The 21,795-nt window shown below is 44.2% G+C and overlaps 5 non-coding genes across 5 annotated transcripts; all 5 read left to right on the top strand.

Annotated features, from left to right (window-relative positions):
• Window positions 1-2,003: 2,003 nt before the first annotated feature.
• LOC138570769 (U6 spliceosomal RNA) lies at window positions 2,004-2,108 on the top strand. Its single transcript, XR_011303799.1, has one exon. It is a non-coding gene; the product is annotated as a U6 spliceosomal RNA (small nuclear RNA).
• Window positions 2,109-4,605: 2,497 nt separating this feature from the next.
• On the top strand, window positions 4,606-4,710 carry LOC138570768 (U6 spliceosomal RNA). Its single transcript, XR_011303798.1, has one exon. It is a non-coding gene; the product is annotated as a U6 spliceosomal RNA (small nuclear RNA).
• Window positions 4,711-10,192: 5,482 nt separating this feature from the next.
• On the top strand, window positions 10,193-10,297 carry LOC138570828 (U6 spliceosomal RNA). The gene has a single exon (XR_011303852.1). It is a non-coding gene; the product is annotated as a U6 spliceosomal RNA (small nuclear RNA).
• Window positions 10,298-15,773: 5,476 nt separating this feature from the next.
• LOC138570767 (U6 spliceosomal RNA) lies at window positions 15,774-15,878 on the top strand. Its single transcript, XR_011303797.1, has one exon. It is a non-coding gene; the product is annotated as a U6 spliceosomal RNA (small nuclear RNA).
• A 5,479-nt stretch (window positions 15,879-21,357) lies between these two features.
• On the top strand, window positions 21,358-21,462 carry LOC138570765 (U6 spliceosomal RNA). The gene has a single exon (XR_011303796.1). It is a non-coding gene; the product is annotated as a U6 spliceosomal RNA (small nuclear RNA).
• Window positions 21,463-21,795: the final 333 nt, after the last annotated feature.

Genomic DNA, 21,795 nt, shown 5'->3' with positions numbered 1-21,795 from the left:
TTTCTTTTTTGATTTCTGTAACCTTCAAAGAGTCCCATTGTGAAATACCATTGTCAGAATATGCTACAGTGCATGAAAACTTAAAATAAATGGTTGTGAGAGGGAGAGGGAGAGGGGGAGGGAGGGGGCGGGGGGAGAAAGAGAGCGGGCGGGAGGGAGGAAGGAGGGAGGGAAGGAGGAAGGGAGAGAGAGAGACAGAGAGAGAGGAAACAAAGAAAATATGGTATTCGGGGGTTGGGGGGCTATGTTTTTACATGGAAAAGATTTTAGGCTTTTAATCAAGTGGAAATGGCTCTGCCTGTTGATGCTTTGTTGAGTTGCTTGGAACATGCAAGGAAGGAGACCTGAAGCACTCCCAACCAGATTGCATGTCTCCAAGTTACTGAAATCCCACAGACCTCCTCCCTGTGCCACAAAGTTCTGGGCACTGAGCTCTGTAGTTCCCCACAAGTCGCAAAGCACCCCAGATTTACTTTCTCAAAGTTGCTAGTGACTGCTACCCCACCTCGACCACTATATTTTCCCCAGATACTTGCTACTGTGGAGTAAGCAGGGCTAATAAAGAGGGAGAGGGGGTTTGCCTATGCAAATCATCGGCCAGGATCCTACCTGGCAGGTCATTCCATCTTACCAGCTGACACCTGGGCAGCGGCAGGTAATTTGGAGAACAGACATATACGGACAGGCCACAAAGCAAAGGTTGGGCCGTTGATTGAGGATCCCTTTAGCCATGCCTCCCTAAGTTACCGAGGTCCAGAAAAATTCCACCCTCAGCTCTCATAGAGAGGTCCTTGGCCGATCGTGGCCGATCAGGGGAGTAAAGGGTCGGGGGTGACTGCACACTGCCTCACCTTTTCACTGCTTTCTACAGTGGTAATGCTTTTGCAGAAGGGGCCAGTACAAGTGATTTTGTTCTGCGCTGTGGGAAAGTGGTTAATGTCAGTGGATAAATGTCAAACTACTTGCGCTGTTCAACACACATACATGCAGAGAAATAATGTTATGTTTTTTGGGGAAGATCTAGAGGGTCCTGCTGATGATTTATTAAACTGTCTGCTACTCTTTCTTTTACATAGAGTCTTCCCTGCCCAGGAATGTTTAAGGCATATTGTATGTCCCTCCCTTACAATGAAAACTCTGTTGAAAGCACAGAGGTACATAGGAATGGATCTGTTAAGAAATGAAACAAAAAGCCTGGAAAATGTCGAACCAGGTAGTATTTGGACTTACAAAAGACGGACTCACAGTCAAATGTGCTATCCGTTGACCCACTGACCCCCTTACCTTTTGTGTAATACTTTTGCTCTCAGTAGGGTTGTCCAAAGTTCTCTTCTTAAAGCGGCTTTCTTATAAAAAATCCTAGACCTGCTTTTTGTGGCACACATGCCTCATATCCCGTTGCTCTTGATAAACTCACATCATCTCCCCCCAATACAAGCTGTAAAAGATTTCCAGGCCTTATCCGAGCAAACTAGACGTGGGTCGAAGGTTCAGCAATCCTTAAATCAGCAGTAAAGTTAACATTGAAATCAGCCTCAGAATCTCTTCAAGGATGGTCCAACATCTATTGCTTACAGGGCTCAATCGGACAGCTTCTGGCACTGATGCCTTAAGCCACTTCCTGTTGTTGCCTTGTCCTTGATACAGCCATGGGCCCACATACACTCAGTGGTACAGAGTTTTTCTCATGTCTATGGGTCTATTGTGATGCTCTCAGGCTTGCATCACCCAGCCATTGTGATGGGGAGGGGTGTCATTTTGCAAGCACCCTGGAGCATGAATCTGTATATCTTCAAACATAATTGGCATTAAACCAAACCCTTTAGGACCAGATCAATACAGCAGCAAAGAATGCTTATTCATTGTTGTTTCCCTCTTCATTTCATACCACCCGATATTTAAATGGTGTTTGGACTTTCTACCCTCTGACATAAGGACATTTGGTATGGCAAACCTTTGACTAGATGTCCTAATCAATGGTTTGATTGACTCTCCCTTTGCACTTGCTTCAGCAACACATGTACTAATATTGGAATGATAATGTGAACATTAAATTGTCCCCTGCTCTAAAGGATGACACGCACATTCGTAAAGCATTCACTATTTTTGGCACATGACAGGACAGAAACTTTCTTAATTTGCAAGTCTTTATTTTTTAATACATGTTTTTTTAATGAAGATTGAAATTGTATGTTCATACATATTACACGACAACACAATACATTTTGCGCCAAATTCAACACTCATGCCTCAGGAGCCTTTTACTTGTGAGTCCTATTGACTGAATGAACAGCCCCCTCTCCTTCAATTTCTTGACTTGTACTTTTAGAAGTGGCACGCTTCTTTTGTTTTTTTATCCCATTTTACCAAACTCCGTTTTATCAGTTTCCACCTTGTTGTGCACTCCAGCGTAAACTGCTTTAAGGTGCTATTTGCAAACATTGTTCTGAACTACAGCTTTACTTGCTTCTAGGCCTTAATCTTTAATTGGGGCTGAGCAGTGTACTCTGGCTTTGGCTGCTTTTAGTTGGTTGGTTTCTTTTTTGATTTCTGTAACTTTCAAAGAGTCCCATTGTGCAATACCGTTGTCAGAATGTGCTACAGTGCATGAAAACTTAAAATAAATGGTTGTGAGAGGGAGAGGGGGAGGGAGGGGGCGGGGGGAGAAAGAGAGCGGGCGGGAGGGGGAAGGTTAAGGAGGGAGGGAGAGAGAGAGAGAGAGAGAGAGAGAGAGAGAGAGAGAGAGAGAGAGAGAGAGAGAGAGAGAGAGAGAGAGAGAGAGAGAGAGAGAGAGAGAGAGAGAAAACAAAGAAAATATGGTATTCGGGGGGGCTATGTTTTTACATGGAAAAGATTTTAGGCTTTTAATCAAGTGGAAAGAGGCTCTGTGGCTGGTATCTCAGCCTGTTGATGCTTTGTTGAGTTGCTTGGAACATGCAACAAAGGTGACCTGAAGCACTCCCGACCAGGTTGCATGTCTCTAATTTACTGAAATCCCACAGACCTCCTCCGTGTGCCACAAAGTACCTGAGCTCTGCAGTTGTTCCCCACAAGTCGCCAAGCTCCCCAGATTTACTTTCTCAGAGTTGCTAGTTACTGCTACCCCACCTCGACCACTATATTTTCCCCAGATACTTGCTACTGTGCAGAAAGCAGGGCTAAGAGAGAGGGAGAAGGGGTGTGCCTATGCAAATCATCTGCCAGGATCATTCCTGGGAGGTCATTCCATCCCACCAAATGACACCCGAGCAGCGGCACATAATTTGGAGAACAGAAATATTCGGACAGGCCACAAAGCAAAGGCTGGGCCGTTGATTGAGGAACCCTTTAGCCATGTATCCCTAAGTTACCGAGGTCCAGAAAAATTCCACCCTCAGCTCTCATAGAGAGGTCCTTGGCCGATCGTGGCCGATCAGGGCCGTGAAGGGTCGGGGTGACTGCACACTGCCTCACCTTTTCACTGCTTTCTACAGCGGTAATGCTTTTGCAGAAGGGACCTGTACAAGTGATTTTATTCTGCGCTGTGGGAAAGTGACATTTAACCACTGGCATTAAGCAAACGACTTGCGCTGCTCAACGCACATACATGCAGAGAAATAATGTTATGTTTTTTGGGGAAGATCTAGAGGGTCCTGCTGATGATTTATTAAACTGTCTGCTACTCTTTCTTTTACATAGAGTCTTCCCTGCCCAGGAATGTTTAAGGCATATTGTATGTCCCTCCCTTACAATGAAAACTCTGTTGAAAGCACAGAGGTACATAGGAATGGATCTGTTAAGAAATGAAACAAAAAGCCTGGAAAATGTCGAACCAGGTAGTATTTGGACTTACAAAAGACGGACTCACAGTCAAATGTGCTATCCGTTGACCCACTGACCCCCTTACCTTTTGTGTAATACTTTTGCTCTCAGTAGGGTTGTCCAAAGTTCTCTTCTTAAAGCGGCTTTCTTATAAAAAATCCTAGACCTGCTTTTTGTGGCACACATGCCTCATATCCCGTTGCTCTTGATAAACTCACATCATCTCCCCCCAATACAAGCTGTAAAAGATTTCCAGGCCTTATCCGAGCAAACTAGACGTGGGTCGAAGGTTCAGCAATCCTTAAATCAGCAGTAAAGTTAACATTGAAATCAGCCTCAGAATCTCTTCAAGGATGGTCCAACATCTATTGCTTACAGGGCTCAATCGGACAGCTTCTGGCACTGATGCCTTAAGCCACTTCCTGTTGTTGCCTTGTCCTTGATACAGCCATGGGCCCACATACACTCAGTGGTACAGAGTTTTTCTCATGTCTATGGGTCTATTGTGATGCTCTCAGGCTTGCATCACCCAGCCATTGTGATGGGGAGGGGTGTCATTTTGCAAGCACCCTGGAGCATGAATCTGTATATCTTCAAATATAATTGGCATTAAACCAAACCCTTTAGGACCAGATCAATACAGCAGCAAAGAATGCTTATTCATTGTTGTTTCCCTCTTCATTTCATACCACCCGATATTTAAATGGTGTTTGGACTTTCTACCCTCTGACATAAGGACATTTGGTATGGCAAACCTTTGACTAGATGTCCTAATCAATGGTTTGATTGACTCTCCCTTTGCACTTGCTTCAGCAACACATGTACTAATATTGGAATGATAATGTGAACATTAAATTGTCCCCTGCTCTAAAGGATGACACGCACATTCGTAAAGCATTCACTATTTTTGGCACATGACAGGACAGAAACTTTCTTAATTTGCAAGTCTTTATTTTTTAATACATGTTTTTTTAATGAAGATTGAAATTGTATGTTCATACATATTACACGACAACACACTACATTTTGCGCCAAATTCAACACTCATGCCTCAGGAGCCTTTTACTTGTGAGTCCTATTGACTGAATGAACAGCCCCCTCTCCTTCAATTTCTTGACTTGTACTTTTAGAAGTGGCAAGCTTCTTTTGTTTTTTTATCCCATTTTACCAAACTCCGTTTTATCAGTTTCCACCTTGTTGTGCACTCCAGCGTAAACTGCTTTAAGGTGCTATTTGCAAACATTGTTCTGAACTACAGCTTTACTTGCTTCTAGGCCTTAATCTTTAATTGGGGCTGAGCAGTGTACTCTGGCTTTGGCTGCTTTTAGTTGGTTGGTTTCTTTTTTGATTTCTGTAACTTTCAAAGAGTCCCATTGTGAAATACCGTTGTCAGAATGTGCTACAGTGCATGAAAACTTAAAATAAATGGTTGTGAGAGGGAGAGGGGGAGGGAGGGGGCGGGGGGAGAAAGAGAGCGGGCGGGAGGGGGAAGGTTAAGGAGGGAGGGAGAGAGAGAGAGAGAGAGAGAGAGAGAGAGAGAGAGAGAGAGAGAGAGAAAAAACAAAGAAAATATGGTATTCGGGGGGGCTATGTTTTTACATGGAAAAGATTTTAGGCTTTTAATCAAGTGGAAAGAGGCTCTGTGGCTGGTATCTCAGCCTGTTGATGCTTTGTTGAGTTGCTTGGAACATGCAACAAAGGTGACCTGAAGCACTCCCGACCAGGTTGCATGTCTCTAATTTACTGAAATCCCACAGACCTCCTCCGTGTGCCACAAAGTACCTGAGCTCTGCAGTTGTTCCCCACAAGTCGCCAAGCTCCCCAGATTTACTTTCTCAGAGTTGCTAGTTACTGCTACCCCACCTCGACCACTATATTTTCCCCAGATACTTGCTACTGTGCAGAAAGCAGGGCTAAGAGAGAGGGAGAAGGGGTGTGCCTATGCAAATCATCTGCCAGGATCATTCCTGGGAGGTCATTCCATCCCACCAAATGACACCCGAGCAGCGGCACATAATTTGGAGAACAGAAATATTCGGACAGGCCACAAAGCAAAGGCTGGGCCGTTGATTGAGGAACCCTTTAGCCATGTCTCCCTAAGTTACCGAGGTCCAGAAAAATTCCACCCTCAGCTCTCATAGAGAGGTCCTTGGCCGATCGTGGCCGATCAGGGCCGTGAAGGGTCGGGGTGACTGCACACTGCCTCACCTTTTCACTGCTTTCTACAGCGGTAATGCTTTTGCAGAAGGGACCTGTACAAGTGATTTTATTCTGCGCTGTGGGAAAGTGACATTTAACCACTGGCATTAAGCAAACGACTTGCGCTGCTCAACGCACATACATGCAGAGAAATCATTTCATGTTTTTTGGGGAAGGTCTAGAGGGTCCTGCTGATTATTTATGAAGCTGTACGCTACTCTTGCTTTTACAGAGAGTCTTCCCTGCCCAGGAATGTTTAAGGCATACTGTATATCCCTCCCTTACAATGAAAACTCTGTTAAAAGCACAGAGGTACATAGGAATGGATCTGTTAAGAAATGAAACGAAAAACCTGGACAAAATGTCGAAACGGGTAGGATTTGGACTTAGCACATCTGACTGTGAGTCAGTTAATTGTATCTCTTCACCCACTGACCCCCTTTCCTTTTGTGTAATCCTTTTGCTCTCAATAGGATTTTCCAAAGTGGCTTTCATATAAAAGATCATAGACCTGCATTTTGTGGCACACAAGCCTCATATCCCGTTGCTCTTTATAAATTCACATCATCTCCCACCAATACAAGCTGTAAAAGATTTTCAGGGCTTAGCCAAGCAAACTAGACTTGGGTCGAAGGTTAAGCAATCCTTAAATCAGCAGCAGAGTTAACATTGAAATCAGCCTCAGAATCTCTTAAGGGATGGTCCAACATCTGTTGCTTGCAGCACGCAATGGGGCAGCCTGGGTGCTGACAGCTTAAGCCAGCTCCTGTTCTTGCCTTGTCCTTGATCCAGCCATGGGCCCACATGCACTCAGAGGAATAGAGTGTTTCTCGTGTCTATGGGTCTGCCGTGATGCTCTCACGCTTGCATCACCCAGCCTTCGTGATGGGGAGGGTGTGTCAATTTGCAAGCACCCTGCAGCATGAATCTGTTTATCTTTAAATATAATTGCCATTAAACCAAACCCTTTAGGACCGGATCAATACGGCAGAAAAAGAATGCTGATGTATTGCTGTTTGCCTCTTAATTTCATACCATCCAACATATAAATGGTGTTTGGTCAATGATTTGCCATATCAAATGTCCTTATGTCACAGGCAGAAAGTTCAGAGGTCCTAATCAATGGTTTGGTTGGCTCTCCCTTTGCGCTTGCCTTAAGGCGCCAGCACCAGAGGCTGCCCGATTGCGCCCTGAAAGCAACCAATGTTGACCCATCCTTTAAGAGATTCTGAGGCTGATTTCAATGTTATTTTTGCTGCTGATTTAACGATTGCTCAACCTTCGACCCACGTCTAGTTTCCTTGGCTATGCCCTTGACATCTTTTACAGCTTGCATTGGTGGGAGATGATGTGAGTTTATCGAGAGCAACGGGATATGAGGCATGTGGGCCATAAAAAACAGCTCTGGGATTTTTTTTTAATAAGAAAGCCCCTTTAAGTAGGGAACTTTGGATGGACAGCCCTGCTGAGAGCAAAAGGATTACACAAAAGATAAGGGGGTCAGTGGGTCAAGGGATAGCACATCTGACTGTGAGTCAGTTTATTGTTAGTCCAAATCCTACCTGTTTCAACATTTTTCCAGGCTTTTTGTTTAATTTCTTAACAGATCCATTCCTATGTAGCTCAGCAACACATGTACTAATATTGGAATGATAATGGGAACATTGAATTGGCCCCTGCTCTGAAGGATGACACGTACATTTGTAAAGCATTCACTATTTTTAGCATATGACGGGACAGAAACTTTGTTAATTTGCAAGTCTTTATTTTTTAATTCATCTTTATTGATGAAGATTGAAATTGTATGTTCACAGGGGCTGACGCCTGGGCAGCGGCAGGCAATTTGGAGAACAGAAATATTATTCATACATATTAAACAACAACACAATACATTTTGCGCCAAATTCAACACTAATGCCTCAGGAGCCTTTTACTTGTGAGTCCTAGTGACTGAATGAACAGCCCCGTCCCCTTCAATTTCTTGACTTGTACTTTTAGAAGTGGCACGGTTCCCATTCGCCCAAATTCAGTATTATCACTTTCCCCATTGTTGTGCACGCCAGCGTAAACTGCTTTAAGGTGCTATTTGCAAACATCGCTCTGAACTACAGCTTTATTTGCTTCTAGGCCTTTATCTTTAATTGGGGCTGAGCAGTGTACTCTGGATTTGGCTGCTTTTAGTTGGTTGATTTCTTTTTTGATTTCTGTAACCTTCAAAGAGTCCCATTGTGAAATACCATTGTCAGAATATGCTACAGTGCATGAAAACTTAAAATAAATGGTTGTGAGAGGGAGAGGGAGAGGGGGAGGGAGGGGGCGGGGGGAGAAAGAGAGCGGGCGGGAGGGAGGAAGGAGGGAGGGAAGGAGGAAGGGGGAGAGAGAGACAGAGAGAGAGGAAACAAAGAAAATATGGTATTCGGGGGTTGGGGGGCTATGTTTTTACATGGAAAAGATTTTAGGCTTTTAATCAAGTGGAAATGGCTCTGCCTGTTGATGCTTTGTTGAGTTGCTTGGAACATGCAAGGAAGGAGACCTGAAGCACTCCCAACCAGGTTGCATGTCTCCAAGTTACTGAAATCCCACAGACCTCCTCCCTGTGCCACAAAGTTCTGGGCACTGAGCTCTGTAGTTCCCCACAAGTCGCAAAGCACCCCAGATTTACTTTCTCAAAGTTGCTAGTGACTGCTACCCCACCTCGACCACTATATTTTCCCCAGATACTTGCTACTGTGGAGTAAGCAGGGCTAATAAAGAGGGAGAGGGGGTTTGCCTATGCAAATCATCTGCCAGGATCCTACCTGGCAGGTCATTCCATCTTACCAGCTGACACCTGGGCAGCGGCAGGTAATTTGGAGAACAGACATATACGGACAGGCCACAAAGCAAAGGTTGGGCCGTTGATTGAGGATCCCTTTAGCCATGCCTCCCTAAGTTACCGAGGTCCAGAAAAATTCCACCCTCAGCTCTCATAGAGAGGTCCTTGGCCGATCGTGGCCGATCAGGGGAGTAAAGGGTCGGGGGTGACTGCACACTGCCTCACCTTTTCACTGCTTTCTACAGTGGTAATGCTTTTGCAGAAGGGGCCAGTACAAGTGATTTTGTTCTGCGCTGTGGGAAAGTGGTTAATGTCAGTGGATAAATGTCAAACTACTTGCGCTGTTCAACACACATACATGCAGAGAAATAATGTTATGTTTTTTGGGGAAGATCTAGAGGGTCCTGCTGATGATTTATTAAACTGTCTGCTACTCTTTCTTTTACATAGAGTCTTCCCTGCCCAGGAATGTTTAAGGCATATTGTATGTCCCTCCCTTACAATGAAAACTCTGTTGAAAGCACAGAGGTACATAGGAATGGATCTGTTAAGAAATGAAACAAAAAGCCTGGAAAATGTCGAACCAGGTAGTATTTGGACTTACAAAAGACGGACTCACAGTCAAATGTGCTATCCGTTGACCCACTGACCCCCTTACCTTTTGTGTAATACTTTTGCTCTCAGTAGGGTTGTCCAAAGTTCTCTTCTTAAAGCGGCTTTCTTATAAAAAATCCTAGACCTGCTTTTTGTGGCACACATGCCTCATATCCCGTTGCTCTTGATAAACTCACATCATCTCCCCCCAATACAAGCTGTAAAAGATTTCCAGGCCTTATCCGAGCAAACTAGACGTGGGTCGAAGGTTCAGCAATCCTTAAATCAGCAGTAAAGTTAACATTGAAATCAGCCTCAGAATCTCTTCAAGGATGGTCCAACATCTATTGCTTACAGGGCTCAATCGGACAGCTTCTGGCACTGATGCCTTAAGCCACTTCCTGTTGTTGCCTTGTCCTTGATACAGCCATGGGCCCACATACACTCAGTGGTACAGAGTTTTTCTCATGTCTATGGGTCTATTGTGATGCTCTCAGTCTTGCATCACCCAGCCATTGTGATGGGGAGGGGTGTCATTTTGCAAGCACCCTGGAGCATGAATCTGTATATCTTCAAATATAATTGGCATTAAACCAAACCCTTTAGGACCAGATCAATACAGCAGCAAAGAATGCTTATTCATTGTTGTTTCCCTCTTCATTTCATACCACCCGATATTTAAATGGTGTTTGGACTTTCTACCCTCTGACATAAGGACATTTGGTATGGCAAACCTTTGACTAGATGTCCTAATCAATGGTTTGATTGACTCTCCCTTTGCACTTGCTTCAGCAACACATGTACTAATATTGGAATGATAATGTGAACATTAAATTGTCCCCTGCTCTGAAGGATGACACGCACATTCGTAAAGCATTCACTATTTTTGGCACATGACAGGACAGAAACTTTCTTAATTTGCAAGTCTTTATTTTTTAATACATGTTTTTTTAATGAAGATTGAAATTGTATGTTCATACATATTACACGACAACACAATACATTTTGCGCCAAATTCAACACTCATGCCTCAGGAGCCTTTTACTTGTGAGTCCTATTGACTGAATGAACAGCCCCCTCTCCTTCAATTTCTTGACTTGTACTTTTAGAAGTGGCAAGCTTCTTTTGTTTTTTTATCCCATTTTACCAAACTCCGTTTTATCAGTTTCCACCTTGTTGTGCACTCCAGCGTAAACTGCGTTAAGGTGCTATTTGCAAACATTGTTCTGAACTACAGCTTTACTTGCTTCTAGGCCTTAATCTTTAATTGGGGCTGAGCAGTGTACTCTGGCTTTGGCTGCTTTTAGTTGGTTGGTTTCTTTTTTGATTTCTGTAACTTTCAAAGAGTCCCATTGTGAAATACCGTTGTCAGAATGTGCTACAGTGCATGAAAACTTAAAATAAATGGTTGTGAGAGGGAGAGGGGGAGGGAGGGGGCGGGGGGAGAAAGAGAGCGGGCGGGAGGGGGAAGGTTAAGGAGGGAGGGAGAGAGAGAGAGAGAGAGAGAGAGAGAGAGAGAGAGAGAGAGAAAAAACAAAGAAAATATGGTATTCGGGGGGGCTATGTTTTTACATGGAAAAGATTTTAGGCTTTTAATCAAGTGGAAAGAGGCTCTGTGGCTGGTATCTCAGCCTGTTGATGCTTTGTTGAGTTGCTTGGAACATGCAACAAAGGTGACCTGAAGCACTCCCGACCAGGTTGCATGTCTCTAATTTACTGAAATCCCACAGACCTCCTCCGTGTGCCACAAAGTACCTGAGCTCTGCAGTTGTTCCCCACAAGTCGCCAAGCTCCCCAGATTTACTTTCTCAGAGTTGCTAGTTACTGCTACCCCACCTCGACCACTATATTTTCCCCAGATACTTGCTACTGTGCAGAAAGCAGGGCTAAGAGAGAGGGAGAAGGGGTGTGCCTATGCAAATCATCTGCCAGGATCATTCCTGGGAGGTCATTCCATCCCACCAAATGACACCCGAGCAGCGGCACATAATTTGGAGAACAGAAATATTCGGACAGGCCACAAAGCAAAGGCTGGGCCGTTGATTGAGGAACCCTTTAGCCATGTCTCCCTAAGTTACCGAGGTCCAGAAAAATTCCACCCTCAGCTCTCATAGAGAGGTCCTTGGCCGATCGTGGCCGATCAGGGCCGTGAAGGGTCGGGGTGACTGCACACTGCCTCACCTTTTCACTGCTTTCTACAGCGGTAATGCTTTTGCAGAAGGGACCTGTACAAGTGATTTTATTCTGCGCTGTGGGAAAGTGACATTTAACCACTGGCATTAAGCAAACGACTTGCGCTGCTCAACGCACATACATGCAGAGAAATCATTTCATGTTTTTTGGGGAAGGTCTAGAGGGTCCTGCTGATTATTTATGAAGCTGTACGCTACTCTTGCTTTTACAGAGAGTCTTCCCTGCCCAGGAATGTTTAAGGCATACTGTATATCCCTCCCTTACAATGAAAACTCTGTTAAAAGCACAGAGGTACATAGGAATGGATCTGTTAAGAAATGAAACGAAAAACCTGGACAAAATGTCGAAACGGGTAGGATTTGGACTTAGCACATCTGACTGTGAGTCAGTTAATTGTATCTCTTCACCCACTGACCCCCTTTCCTTTTGTGTAATCCTTTTGCTCTCAATAGGATTTTCCAAAGTGGCTTTCATATAAAAGATCATAGACCTGCATTTTGTGGCACACAAGCCTCATATCCCGTTGCTCTTTATAAATTCACATCATCTCCCACCAATACAAGCTGTAAAAGATTTTCAGGGCTTAGCCAAGCAAACTAGACTTGGGTCGAAGGTTAAGCAATCCTTAAATCAGCAGCAGAGTTAACATTGAAATCAGCCTCAGAATCTCTTAAGGGATGGTCCAACATCTGTTGCTTGCAGCACGCAATGGGGCAGCCTGGGTGCTGACAGCTTAAGCCAGCTCCTGTTCTTGCCTTGTCCTTGATCCAGCCATGGGCCCACATGCACTCAGAGGAATAGAGTGTTTCTCGTGTCTATGGGTCTGCCGTGATGCTCTCACGCTTGCATCACCCAGCCTTCGTGATGGGGAGGGTGTGTCAATTTGCAAGCACCCTGCAGCATGAATCTGTTTATCTTTAAATATAATTGCCATTAAACCAAACCCTTTAGGACCGGATCAATACGGCAGAAAAAGAATGCTGATGTATTGCTGTTTGCCTCTTAATTTCATACCATCCAACATATAAATGGTGTTTGGTCAATGATTTGCCATATCAAATGTCCTTATGTCACAGGCAGAAAGTTCAGAGGTCCTAATCAATGGTTTGGTTGGCTCTCCCTTTGCGCTTGCCTTAAGGCGCCAGCACCAGAGGCTGCCCGATTGCGCCCTGAAAGCAACCAATGTTGACCCATCCTTTAAGAGATTCTGAGGCTGATTTCAATGTTATTTTTGCTGCTGATTTAACGATTGCTCAACCTTCGACCCACGTCTAGTTTCCTTGGCTATGCCCTTGACATCTTTTACAGCTTGCATTGGTGGGAGATGATGTGAGTTTATCGAGAGCAACGGGATATGAGGCATGTGGGCCATAAAAAACAGCTCTGGGATTTTTTTTTAATAAGAAAGCCCCTTTAAGTAGGGAACTTTGGATGGACAGCCCTGCTGAGAGCAAAAGGATTACACAAAAGATAAGGGGGTCAGTGGGTCAAGGGATAGCACATCTGACTGTGAGTCAGTTTATTGTTAGTCCAAATCCTACCTGTTTCAACATTTTTCCAGGCTTTTTGTTTAATTTCTTAACAGATCCATTCCTATGTAGCTCAGCAACACATGTACTAATATTGGAATGATAATGGGAACATTGAATTGGCCCCTGCTCTGAAGGATGACACGTACATTTGTAAAGCATTCACTATTTTTAGCACATGACGGGACAGAAACTTTGTTAATTTGCAAGTCTTTATTTTTTAATTCATCTTTATTGATGAAGATTGAAATTGTATCTTCATAGGGGCTGACGCCTGGGCAGCGGCAGGCAATTTGGAGAACAGAAATATTATTCATACATATTAAACAACAACACAATACATTTTGCGCCAAATTCAACACTAATGCCTCAGGAGCCTTTTACTTGTGAGTCCTAGTGACTGAATGAACAGCCCCGTCCCCTTCAATTTCTTGACTTGTACTTTTAGAAGTGGCACGGTTCCCATTCGACCAAATTCAGTATTATCACTTTCCCCATTGTTGTGCACGCCAGCGTAAACTGCTTTAAGGTGCTATTTGCAAACATCGCTCTGAACTACAGCTTTATTTGCTTCTAGGCCTTTATCTTTAATTGGGGCTGAGCAGTGTACTCTGGATTTGGCTGCTTTTAGTTGGTTGATTTCTTTTTTGATTTCTGTAACCTTCAAAGAGTCCCATTGTGAAATACCATTGTCAGAATATGCTACAGTGCATGAAAACTTAAAATAAATGGTTGTGAGAGGGAGAGGGAGAGGGGGAGGGAGGGGGCGGGGGGAGAAAGAGAGCGGGCGGGAGGGAGGAAGGAGGGAGGGAAGGAGGAAGGGAGAGAGAGAGACAGAGAGAGAGGAAACAAAGAAAATATGGTATTCGGGGGTTGGGGGGCTATGTTTTTACATGGAAAAGATTTTAGGCTTTTAATCAAGTGGAAATGGCTCTGCCTGTTGATGCTTTGTTGAGTTGCTTGGAACATGCAAGGAAGGAGACCTGAAGCACTCCCAACCAGGTTGCATGTCTCCAAGTTACTGAAATCCCACAGACCTCCTCCCTGTGCCACAAAGTTCTGGGCACTGAGCTCTGTAGTTCCCCACAAGTCGCAAAGCACCCCAGATTTACTTTCTCAAAGTTGCTAGTGACTGCTACCCCACCTCGACCACTATATTTTCCCCAGATACTTGCTACTGTGGAGTAAGCAGGGCTAATAAAGAGGGAGAGGGGGTTTGCCTATGCAAATCATCTGCCAGGATCCTACCTGGCAGGTCATTCCATCTTACCAGCTGACACCTGGGCAGCGGCAGGTAATTTGGAGAACAGACATATACGGACAGGCCACAAAGCAAAGGTTGGGCCGTTGATTGAGGATCCCTTTAGCCATGCCTCCCTAAGTTACCGAGGTCCAGAAAAATTCCACCCTCAGCTCTCATAGAGAGGTCCTTGGCCGATCGTGGCCGATCAGGGGAGTAAAGGGTCGGGGGTGACTGCACACTGCCTCACCTTTTCACTGCTTTCTACAGTGGTAATGCTTTTGCAGAAGGGGCCAGTACAAGTGATTTTGTTCTGCGCTGTGGGAAAGTGGTTAATGTCAGTGGATAAATGTCAAACTACTTGCGCTGTTCAACACACATACATGCAGAGAAATAATGTTATGTTTTTTGGGGAAGATCTAGAGGGTCCTGCTGATGATTTATTAAACTGTCTGCTACTCTTTCTTTTACATAGAGTCTTCCCTGCCCAGGAATGTTTAAGGCATATTGTATGTCCCTCCCTTACAATGAAAACTCTGTTGAAAGCACAGAGGTACATAGGAATGGATCTGTTAAGAAATGAAACAAAAAGCCTGGAAAATGTCGAACCAGGTAGTATTTGGACTTACAAAAGACGGACTCACAGTCAAATGTGCTATCCGTTGACCCACTGACCCCCTTACCTTTTGTGTAATACTTTTGCTCTCAGTAGGGTTGTCCAAAGTTCTCTTCTTAAAGCGGCTTTCTTATAAAAAATCCTAGACCTGCTTTTTGTGGCACACATGCCTCATATCCCGTTGCTCTTGATAAACTCACATCATCTCCCCCCAATACAAGCTGTAAAAGATTTCCAGGCCTTATCCGAGCAAACTAGACGTGGGTCGAAGGTTCAGCAATCCTTAAATCAGCAGTAAAGTTAACATTGAAATCAGCCTCAGAATCTCTTCAAGGATGGTCCAACATCTATTGCTTACAGGGCTCAATCGGACAGCTTCTGGCACTGATGCCTTAAGCCACTTCCTGTTGTTGCCTTGTCCTTGATACAGCCATGGGCCCACATACACTCAGTGGTACAGAGTTTTTCTCATGTCTATGGGTCTATTGTGATGCTCTCAGGCTTGCATCACCCAGCCATTGTGATGGGGAGGGGTGTCATTTTGCAAGCACCCTGGAGCATGAATCTGTATATCTTCAAATATAATTGGCATTAAACCAAACCCTTTAGGACCAGATCAATACAGCAGCAAAGAATGCTTATTCATTGTTGTTTCCCTCTTCATTTCATACCACCCGATATTTAAATGGTGTTTGGACTTTCTACCCTCTGACATAAGGACATTTGGTATGGCAAACCTTTGACTAGATGTCCTAATCAATGGTTTGATTGACTCTCCCTTTGCACTTGCTTCAGCAACACATGTACTAATATTGGAATGATAATGTGAACATTAAATTGTCCCCTGCTCTAAAGGATGACACGCACATTCGTAAAGCATTCACTATTTTTGGCACATGACAGGACAGAAACTTTCTTAATTTGCAAGTCTTTATTTTTTAATACATGTTTTTTTAATGAAGATTGAAATTGTATGTTCATACATATTACACGACAACACAATACATTTTGCGCCAAATTCAACACTCATGCCTCAGGAGCCTTTTACTTGTGAGTCCTATTGACTGAATGAACAGCCCCCTCTCCTTCAATTTCTTGACTTGTACTTTTAGAAGTGGCAAGCTTCTTTTGTTTTTTTATCCCATTTTACCAAACTCCGTTTTATCAGTTTCCACCTTGTTGTGCACTCCAGCGTAAACTGCGTTAAGGTGCTATTTGCAAACATTGTTCTGAACTACAGCTTTACTTGCTTCTAGGCCTTAATCTTTAATTGGGGCTGAGCAGTGTACTCTGGCTTTGGCTGCTTTTAGTTGGTTGGTTTCTTTTTTGATTTCTGTAACTTTCAAAGAGTCCCATTGTGAAATACCGTTGTCAGAATGTGCTACAGTGCATGAAAACTTAAAATAAATGGTTGTGAGAGGGAGAGGGGGAGGGAGGGGGCGGGGGGAGAAAGAGAGCGGGCGGGAGGGGGAAGGTTAAGGAGGGAGAGAGAGAGAGAGAGAGAGAGAGAGAGAGAGAGAGAGAGAGAGAGAGAGAAAAACAAAGAAAATATGGTATTCGGGGGGGCTATGTTTTTACATGGAAAAGATTTTAGGCTTTTAATCAAGTGGAAAGAGGCTCTGTGGCTGGTATCTCAGCCTGTTGATGCTTTGTTGAGTTGCTTGGAACATGCAACAAAGGTGACCTGAAGCACTCCCGACCAGGTTGCATGTCTCTAATTTACTGAAATCCCACAGACCTCCTCCGTGTGCCACAAAGTACCTGAGCTCTGCAGTTGTTCCCCACAAGTCGCCAAGCTCCCCAGATTTACTTTCTCAGAGTTGCTAGTTACTGCTACCCCACCTCGACCACTATATTTTCCCCAGATACTTGCTACTGTGCAGAAAGCAGGGCTAAGAGAGAGGGAGAAGGGGTGTGCCTATGCAAATCATCTGCCAGGATCATTCCTGGGAGGTCATTCCATCCCACCAAATGACACCCGAGCAGCGGCACATAATTTGGAGAACAGAAATATTCGGACAGGCCACAAAGCAAAGGCTGGGCCGTTGATTGAGGAACCCTTTAGCCATGTCTCCCTAAGTTACCGAGGTCCAGAAAAATTCCACCCTCAGCTCTCATAGAGAGGTCCTTGGCCGATCGTGGCCGATCAGGGCCGTGAAGGGTCGGGGTGACTGCACACTGCCTCACCTTTTCACTGCTTTCTACAGCGGTAATGCTTTTGCAGAAGGGACCTGTACAAGTGATTTTATTCTGCGCTGTGGGAAAGTGACATTTAACCACTGGCATTAAGCAAACGACTTGCGCTGCTCAACGCACATACATGCAGAGAAATCATTTCATGTTTTTTGGGGAAGGTCTAGAGGGTCCTGCTGATTATTTATGAAGCTGTACGCTACTCTTGCTTTTACAGAGAGTCTTCCCTGCCCAGGAATGTTTAAGGCATACTGTATATCCCTCCCTTACAATGAAAACTCTGTTAAAAGCACAGAGGTACATAGGAATGGATCTGTTAAGAAATGAAACGAAAAACCTGGACAAAATGTCGAAACGGGTAGGATTTGGACTTAGCACATCTGACTGTGAGTCAGTTAATTGTATCTCTTCACCCACTGACCCCCTTTCCTTTTGTGTAATCCTTTTGCTCTCAATAGGATTTTCCAAAGTGGCTTTCATATAAAAGATCATAGACCTGCATTTTGTGGCACACAAGCCTCATATCCCGTTGCTCTTTATAAATTCACATCATCTCCCACCAATACAAGCTGTAAAAGATTTTCAGGGCTTAGCCAAGCAAACTAGACTTGGGTCGAAGGTTAAGCAATCCTTAAATCAGCAGCAGAGTTAACATTGAAATCAGCCTCAGAATCTCTTAAGGGATGGTCCAACATCTGTTGCTTGCAGCACGCAATGGGGCAGCCTGGGTGCTGACAGCTTAAGCCAGCTCCTGTTCTTGCCTTGTCCTTGATCCAGCCATGGGCCCACATGCACTCAGAGGAATAGAGTGTTTCTCGTGTCTATGGGTCTGCCGTGATGCTCTCACGCTTGCATCACCCAGCCTTCGTGATGGGGAGGGTGTGTCAATTTGCAAGCACCCTGCAGCATGAATCTGTTTATCTTTAAATATAATTGCCATTAAACCAAACCCTTTAGGACCGGATCAATACGGCAGAAAAAGAATGCTGATGTATTGCTGTTTGCCTCTTAATTTCATACCATCCAACATATAAATGGTGTTTGGTCAATGATTTGCCATATCAAATGTCCTTATGTCACAGGCAGAAAGTTCAGAGGTCCTAATCAATGGTTTGGTTGGCTCTCCCTTTGCGCTTGCCTTAAGGCGCCAGCACCAGAGGCTGCCCGATTGCGCCCTGAAAGCAACCAATGTTGACCCATCCTTTAAGAGATTCTGAGGCTGATTTCAATGTTATTTTTGCTGCTGATTTAACGATTGCTCAACCTTCGACCCACGTCTAGTTTCCTTGGCTATGCCCTTGACATCTTTTACAGCTTGCATTGGTGGGAGATGATGTGAGTTTATCGAGAGCAACGGGATATGAGGCATGTGGGCCATAAAAAACAGCTCTGGGATTTTTTTTTAATAAGAAAGCCCCTTTAAGTAGGGAACTTTGGATGGACAGCCCTGCTGAGAGCAAAAGGATTACACAAAAGATAAGGGGGTCAGTGGGTCAAGGGATAGCACATCTGACTGTGAGTCAGTTTATTGTTAGTCCAAATCCTACCTGTTTCAACATTTTTCCAGGCTTTTTGTTTAATTTCTTAACAGATCCATTCCTATGTAGCTCAGCAACACATGTACTAATATTGGAATGATAATGGGAACATTGAATTGGCCCCTGCTCTGAAGGATGACACGTACATTTGTAAAGCATTCACTATTTTTAGCACATGACGGGACAGAAACTTTGTTAATTTGCAAGTCTTTATTTTTTAATTCATCTTTATTGATGAAGATTGAAATTGTATGTTCATAGGGGCTGACGCCTGGGCAGCGGCAGGCAATTTGGAGAACAGAAATATTATTCATACATATTAAACAACAACACAATACATTTTGCGCCAAATTCAACACTAATGCCTCAGGAGCCTTTTACTTGTGAGTCCTAGTGACTGAATGAACAGCCCCGTCCCCTTCAATTTCTTGACTTGTACTTTTAGAAGTGGCACGGTTCCCATTCGACCAAATTCAGTATTATCACTTTCCCCATTGTTGTGCACGCCAGCGTAAACTGCTTTAAGGTGCTATTTGCAAACATCGCTCTGAACTACAGCTTTATTTGCTTCTAGGCCTTTATCTTTAATTGGGGCTGAGCAGTGTACTCTGGATTTGGCTGCTTTTAGTTGGTTGATTTCTTTTTTGATTTCTGTAACCTTCAAAGAGTCCCATTGTGAAATACCATTGTCAGAATATGCTACAGTGCATGAAAACTTAAAATAAATGGTTGTGAGAGGGAGAGGGAGAGGGGGAGGGAGGGGGCGGGGGGAGAAAGAGAGCGGGCGGGAGGGAGGAAGGAGGGAGGGAAGGAGGAAGGGAGAGAGAGAGACAGAGAGAGAGGAAACAAAGAAAATATGGTATTCGGGGGTTGGGGGGCTATGTTTTTACATGGAAAAGATTTTAGGCTTTTAATCAAGTGGAAATGGCTCTGCCTGTTGATGCTTTGTTGAGTTGCTTGGAACATGCAAGGAAGGAGACCTGAAGCACTCCCAACCAGGTTGCATGTCTCCAAGTTACTGAAATCCCACAGACCTCCTCCCTGTGCCACAAAGTTCTGGGCACTGAGCTCTGTAGTTCCCCACAAGTCGCAAAGCACCCCAGATTTACTTTCTCAAAGTTGCTAGTGACTGCTACCCCACCTCGACCACTATATTTTCCCCAGATACTTGCTACTGTGGAGTAAGCAGGGCTAATAAAGAGGGAGAGGGGGTTTGCCTATGCAAATCATCTGCCAGGATCCTACCTGGCAGGTCATTCCATCTTACCAGCTGACACCTGGGCAGCGGCAGGTAATTTGGAGAACAGACATATACGGACAGGCCACAAAGCAAAGGTTGGGCCGTTGATTGAGGATCCCTTTAGCCATGCCTCCCTAAGTTACCGAGGTCCAGAAAAATTCCACCCTCAGCTCTCATAGAGAGGTCCTTGGCCGATCGTGGCCGATCAGGGGAGTAAAGGGTCGGGGGTGACTGCACACTGCCTCACCTTTTCACTGCTTTCTACAGTGGTAATGCTTTTGCAGAAGGGGCCAGTACAAGTGATTTTGTTCTGCGCTGTGGGAAAGTGGTTAATGTCAGTGGATAAATGTCAAACTACTTGCGCTGTTCAACACACATACATGCAGAGAAATAATGTTATGTTTTTTGGGGAAGATCTAGAGGGTCCTGCTGATGATTTATTAAACTGTCTGCTACTCTTTCTTTTACATAGAGTCTTCCCTGCCCAGGAATGTTTAAGGCATATTGTATGTCCCTCCCTTACAATGAAAACTCTGTTGAAAGCACAGAGGTACATAGGAATGGATCTGTTAAGAAATGAAACAAAAAGCCTGGAAAATGTCGAACCAGGTAGTATTTGGACTTACAAAAGACGGACTCACAGTCAAATGTGCTATCCGTTGACCCACTGACCCCCTTACCTTTTGTGTAATACTTTTGCTCTCAGTAGGGTTGTCCAAAGTTCTCTTCTTAAAGCGGCTTTCTTATAAAAAATCCTAGACCTGCTTTTTGTGGCACACATGCCTCATATCCCATTGCTCTTGATAAACTCACATCATCTCCCCCCAATACAAGCTGTAAAAGATTTCCAGGCCTTATCCGAGCAAACTAGACGTGGGTCGAAGGTTCAGCAATCCTTAAATCAGCAGTAAAGTTAACATTGAAATCAGCCTCAGAATCTCTTCAAGGATGGTCCAACATCTATTGCTTACAGGGCTCAATCGGACAGCTTCTGGCACTGATGCCTTAAGCCACTTCCTGTTGTTGCCTTGTCCTTGATACAGCCATGGGCCCACATACACTCAGTGGTACAGAGTTTTTCTCATGTCTATGGGTCTATTGTGATGCTCTCAGGCTTGCATCACCCAGCCATTGTGATGGGGAGGGGTGTCATTTTGCAAGCACCCTGGAGCATGAATCTGTATATCTTCAAATATAATTGGCATTAAACCAAACCCTTTAGGACCAGATCAATACAGCAGCAAAGAATGCTTATTCATTGTTGTTTCCCTCTTCATTTCATACCACCCGATATTTAAATGGTGTTTGGACTTTCTACCCTCTGACATAAGGACATTTGGTATGGCAAACCTTTGACTAGATGTCCTAATCAATGGTTTGATTGACTCTCCCTTTGCACTTGCTTCAGCAACACATGTACTAATATTGGAATGATAATGTGAACATTAAATTGTCCCCTGCTCTAAAGGATGACACGCACATTCGTAAAGCATTCACTATTTTTGGCACATGACAGGACAGAAACTTTCTTAATTTGCAAGTCTTTATTTTTTAATACATGTTTTTTTAATGAAGATTGAAATTGTATGTTCATACATATTACACGACAACACAATACATTTTGCGCCAAATTCAACACTCATGCCTCAGGAGCCTTTTACTTGTGAGTCCTATTGACTGAATGAACAGCCCCCTCTCCTTCAATTTCTTGACTTGTACTTTTAGAAGTGGCAAGCTTCTTTTGTTTTTTTATCCCATTTTACCAAACTCCGTTTTATCAGTTTCCACCTTGTTGTGCACTCCAGCGTAAACTGCGTTAAGGTGCTATTTGCAAACA

The sequence above is a fragment of the Ambystoma mexicanum genome, chromosome 2q, assembly GCF_040938575.1.
Source record: "Ambystoma mexicanum isolate Mex_15411 chromosome 2q, UKY_AmexF1_1, whole genome shotgun sequence".
Classification (NCBI taxonomy): Eukaryota; Metazoa; Chordata; class Amphibia; order Caudata; family Ambystomatidae; genus Ambystoma; species Ambystoma mexicanum.
This window is presented reverse-complemented; position numbering and strand designations above follow the sequence as displayed.